Raw genomic sequence first — 6,000 nt, 5'->3', positions numbered from 1 at the left:
TTTTTGAAATTGACTACTTGCCATGAATTAGGAGGTTTCTTGACATCAGAATGTGGTTGAGTGAGGCTTGTAGATGCACTATTACTAGATGATATTACTTCCTGTCTTGAGTCAGAAACTGATGAAGTTGAACGCAGCGAGACCTTTCCCGATGTAAACATATTGGTCCGACCTTCTTCGCGAGGTATCTTGCTGTATTTGCTGGATCCAATAACGGTCTTTCGTAGTTTTGGGATTTCTGATGGTTTACTGTCCGATTCCATATTCGCTTCTATATCTTGATTGAAATGTAAGACATTTTTTTGATTCCACAAACGCACATTAGAATCTCGATTATGTATGGTTTTTTGTAAGCAATTATTTAATTATCTGTACACTTTTGTAAGCTTTTCATGCAATTATAATAAACCGTAAAATTCAATCTGACATGCACTTGTTTTTTCAAAACAAAATATGATACGTAAAATCATTACAAAACTTCAACCTGCGAAATACAACTATATATAGATTATCTTTCAAATTATACGTCTTAAAGAAGTAAATTATTAAAAGAAATTCGCAATACCCAATAGCTTGTTCCAAATTGATCCATAAAGAACGCACACCACACACAAAACGATGAAGTACAAGCTAATTCAGACAAGTGCAAATATATAAAGATAGTAATCAAAATGAAAAATTTGATTACTTCAAAAAAGTCTATATTTTTCTATGATATCACATATTACGAGCAATGAAGACAAAAAGTCAGCGCAGCACTCTCGATAAATCTCATTAATAATATGCATAATAAATACGCGTAAGAGCTTTTATATTGATGAAAACCAACGGTGAAAAAATTCGAATTACAATTTATTGCATTTTTGCAAAATTATAATTTTGAAAGCCCCATAAATTATTTAAATATTATAGAAATTCATTGTTATCCAATAATTCAACTTAATAAATTAGCAATTGCAACAATATATTTTTGAAGTTAGTGTATAAGCTGTTAATGAGATTCCTTTACTTCTGCAAATTCAACAATTTCTTAAATAAATATTTGTACGAAACTTGCAGCCGAATTATATATTTATGTGATTATGTTTTTCCATTGTGCTAAAATCTATATTTTTAATGTATTTATTCAAATGATGCTAAAATATTATGAACGCATTTGTACAAAATTGCTTGTCAGTATAATAACGTCAACATGGAAGACTATTTGATTTTGGCGCCTTAATGTTCTATGCCACATTTGAAATCATGTCATCTATTATACAATGACATCTGGTGTCACTTGGAATTATTGCAAATAAATCAGTTTACCTCATCGATGGGCAAAGGCCAGTTCTTGTTTGCGTGTGTTACTGCTCGTAGGTGCTTTGGCGCCATGTTTACTTTCGCGAGTTTTGAGTATAATTGGAATAATTTATAAAATGTTTTAGTGTTTGATTATATTTCATATTTCGAAAAAATATTGTTTAAAATAATACGCTATGCAAAATTATTTATTGATTCTTCTAATCGTGTTTTAGTGGCAGCGTCAAATATTGATGTTGATGGTAAGTCAATTATTATCAATATTACACGTTTCATAGCTTACTAGCTGTAGCCCATCACGCGTAGCTATGTCGTATATAATTAAAGATCTGAACAAAAAAAGTAATTGCTATTTTTCAAAAAAATTTTTTTTCCATTTATATGAAAGGGACAGCCAGTCAGTTGGCAAAAACACAACCTTTTTTATTTTTAACATTAAAGAGGTTTTAGAGAATAATAGTTAACTATTTAATCATTTAGTAGTATAATTATTAAGTAGAACAACAAAAGCGAACTTAATAATCTAAATATCTCTTGTTAAACATAATAAACAAAATGATAATATGAATATATTATCATTCCAATGCTTATAAATGCATATTTCTGTTTTCCTATCAGGCGCAAGATCCAATGGATGTTTTCTAAATTTAGGCCTCATACTTTTATCGATTGTCCTTATGCTTTATTAATGCTCTTTCCAAGGCTAATCTTACCACAAACTATAATCGTTATTCAAATGGTGTATTCGTTGGTATCAAGGGATTGCGTGGTAGTAATACATCTTTTCCTTGGTGTTTTCCATGTGTCAATGATAATCACTAAATTTTTTTGCTGATAGCTATCCCGATTGAAAAGTCGTGGTAGATTTATATTTCTTAGAAAAATGATTGTGTTACCAATTTTCAATGATAATATATGCGGTGGCACTCCTAGTACATTTAATGAATTTAAACATTCTGTTGATGTTGATACTATCACAACAGTGTCATTACCAGATACTTAATGTATAATTATGCACTTTTTTAATTCAATTACATGTTTTGGGCTGCCAATACAGCGCGCCCACTTTTTATTGATTATTTTAATAGCTTATGATTATTTTAATAGTTTTGAAATAAATTTGGAAACTCTTTTCCATTCAAACTAGATTTTATAATTCAACAAAAAGACTTCTGGTGATATAATACTGTCTGCAGATTTGTCCATTTGCATTTTTTATTACCAATCTCCAATAATTGTTTAGCAATTAGTTCTAAAGATTCTTTTTTTTATTATGTACTTTATATATATATATATATATATATATATATATATATAATTTATTGCTGAACCAAAGGTTTCAAAATATTTTGAAGTTATAAATCACTACATGATTTATATTCATTATTTATTAACTTCTTACTAACATATACGTCTATAGTGCAATATTATAAACTAGCATTTTCACCATGTAACCCATAACTTTAATTATAAATTTTAGTTAATATATAAAATATTCTTTTTTCTATTCGTATTTTCTTAAATTGTTAATTGTTATCGATACATAATTTTATGATATATCCCATGTGTGATTTGGCCAGCCTCGTTTTTTGGGCGCCAAACATTTGTTTAAAAACCGAGCAAAATCCTTATTGATTTTTGGATTTTGAATTCTAGATACATTTTTTGATGGAGACAAGTGGTTATTTTAAGCTTGGAGGGATGTTGGAGATGAGGATGTTGATGGTAAGTCGATTATTATCAATATATGCATGTTTTATATTTTTTATAGAACTTGGATGCGATTGAATTTTTATTGCGTACTCCGTATACATATAACGTTTATTGTTTCAAACTTTTAAAAACTTTTTGAAGTTGTAAATCACTACACGATTTCTAACCACAATTTATAAATTTCTTACTTCTTTCGTTAGTATCACATACGCCGAAAGCGTAATATTGGCAAAATAATTTTTATCATATAAAGTTTAACTTATATATCAATTATAAATAAATCATAAATTTTAGTTAGTTTGTAAATACATAGTGTTTTCAATTCCCAATTTTCTGTTAAAAAATACTCTCTTTTTACTAGCGATTTTATAAATCGGTGCCACCAACAAATCAATTTATATTATATCCCATGTGTGATTCGGTCAACCGTGTTTTTGGTCACCAAATATTTGTTTAAAAACTGAAGCAATACCATTATTGATTTTTGGATTTTGAATTTAAGAAATTTTTTGTAAAACGATGCAGGCTGCCTATTTTCAAAATTGTAAAGTATTCAATATTACAATAAAGTTGAAAATTTGCTTTTTCAACTTATGTTACTCTTACTAATTAATTTTACTCGACCTTTGATAGGTTTGCGGCGTCGATAAAAGAAAAATAACTAACTTTATTTGATATGTTTATTACTTCTCGATTGTTTCTGTAAACTATATTGTTTAAATTTTTGAATTTTTAACTTCCTGAAGAAGTTTATGTTTTCATCAAAAAATCCGTTTCGCTAATTTTATGTTTTCTCGACGTTTCAAGCCATTCTGAATCGAATGAGATCAAATTTGGAAAAAGTATGTGTGTGTATGTGCGTGTATGTGAACAGGTTTTTGCCGTAAATCGACGTTTTCTCAAAAACGGCTGAAACGATCTCAAAAATTTAAAAGCCATTCGATGTATCTCGACGAGTACCATTGTTTGTCAGTTTTGTGCGACGATTGGCCAAGCCGTTTCTTTATAAATCGCAGAAAAGTGAAAAAAATGTCTACGTTTTAGCCCGCAATTCTGAATCGATTATGAAAATTTAAAAACCGTTCGAAAGATATTGGTTAGGAATCGTGCTGATTAGTTTTTGGTAAAGATCGGCCTGAGCGGTTTCTTAGTTTTGTGCGATGATCGGCCGAGCCGTTTCTTTGTAATTTGGAAAAAGTGTTAAACTTTTCGTCCACATTTAAGCTGATACTACCGAATCGATTTTAAAAAACTGTTCGAAAGATATTAGTTGGGAATGATACTGATTGGTTTGAGGTAAAAATCTACCGAGCCGTTTTCTTGTAATTAACAGTTGAAAAAATTATTAATAAATTATTCCGATTTTCACGGAACTTCTTTTGGCGTTATATATCATGATCTTATAGAACTTACTGAAATATTAATGCCTGACGACAAATAGTTTAATTTTAAAAATTCATCAAAGTTTGAGAAAATGAGTAGTTCTTTTGACATTTGTTAAAATTAAAATTAAACGATTTACTTGGTATAACGATAGTGTTGGTCTTAATGAACATGATAAACAATTAAAGTCCTACAAAAAACTGGTTCAATTATAAAAATTATTGATTTTTGAAAATTTGCTTTTAAAAACACTCCGACCGGGTTTACGTGTTCGATTTTCAATAAATCCACTTCGAATACTTTTAACTGCTTATAAATTAATTTATCTATCAAGGATTAAGTCGATTATCCACACAAATCGGGAAGTTCATGGAACTTGCCTCAAGGCAAAATACCAATACCGACTAGTTATTTAATTTTTTGCGATTACAATAACTTACCCTACGGGAAGTTAATAATTATTTGTATTTGAAATCAAACTGCTTGTTTTATTTAAAACAATTATATTTTAATTTTAAATTTTTACAAAGAAATATTAAACAACTTTATATATATTAATATTTTTTGCACGAAATATGCTAGTCCGGTAAATGGCTTCTTATTAACATAGGTTGAGTTATAGTAATTGCAAAAAAATCAATTTTTTTTATTAACTCTTTTATTTACAACTGTCCAGTAAAGGACAATCAATAAATTTGAATTTACAATAGTTGGCCGAAAAGGGAAATCATATACTACAAGAGCATAAAAAAAATCTAAAATGAAATTTTTTAAATATATTTACGTTTAAAAAATCTCTAAAACTTATGGCATACTTTTAAAAAAATGGGTAAGCAAAGTCACAAGTCAAAATATTAGCAGCTTTTTGTACGTCTACAGAGTACCCTCAAATATGTTCTTATACAACTCTGCATGTTGATTATAAGCAAAGGAATTCCTCGCTGAATCAAATCAAGTAAATCTTCCTGCAAACTACTTGAACGTAATTAATCGGCATAATCATACGATGTAGTTATCTTATAATTGCTTAGATTATGCTATTGCAAAATCTGTGTATAATTCCCACATGCAAGTAAACATACACTTCGCAATGTGCTAGACTCTAAGCGCTTTTGGCAAAGAAACGAGAGCTTCATATATGTCACATGGAAGTGAAGAGGTTCGCGTACAAGACAGTTTATGATAAACGACCTTGTATATAAGCGATCCCAGATCAGAATAAGATTTATGTCAAAAGCATCACCATAAACGTGTAATATATATAAACACTTTCATAAACCATATAATATTGTCTCTTCTCCGAAACTTCTTTGTGACATTCAGAAAAGAAAGCGATGAAAAATATAAGGAAAAACTTGTAGGTTGGCGGCTATAGTTTTGCTTTCATATGTTACAAAGGTGATTGAAGATCGATTGTCTTAGCACTTGCATTCATGAGCCATCTCTAAACTTTTTTGTGACGATCTTATTGATCTATAATGAATTAATTTATTCTTTCATGAACGATTGAACTCAATAAAACTTCCGTTAATATAATGTTATAAATGTGATTGTAGATCCAGCATTTTGGCATATGCAATCATGAGCGATCTACTTTCTTTT

The 6,000-nt window shown here is 29.2% G+C and overlaps 1 long non-coding RNA gene across 1 annotated transcript in view; it reads left to right on the top strand.

Annotated features, from left to right (window-relative positions):
- The first annotated feature begins 1,347 nt into the window (after positions 1-1,347).
- LOC113388007 overlaps positions 1,348-6,000 on the top strand; it is a 44,367-nt gene continuing 39,714 nt past the window's right edge. The window contains exons 1-2 of the long non-coding RNA XR_003368182.1: positions 1,348-1,544; positions 2,959-3,027. This is a non-coding gene — a long non-coding RNA (uncharacterized LOC113388007). The remainder of the gene's footprint in view (positions 1,545-2,958; positions 3,028-6,000) is intronic.

Source organism: Ctenocephalides felis, unplaced genomic scaffold (assembly GCF_003426905.1).
Source record: "Ctenocephalides felis isolate EL2017-DRISC unplaced genomic scaffold, ASM342690v1 CF-g0.4_SCAFFOLD_03572, whole genome shotgun sequence".
Classification (NCBI taxonomy): domain Eukaryota; kingdom Metazoa; phylum Arthropoda; class Insecta; order Siphonaptera; family Pulicidae; genus Ctenocephalides; species Ctenocephalides felis.
Note: the sequence above shows the minus strand (reverse complement) of the source record. Positions and strands in the feature narration are given on the sequence as shown.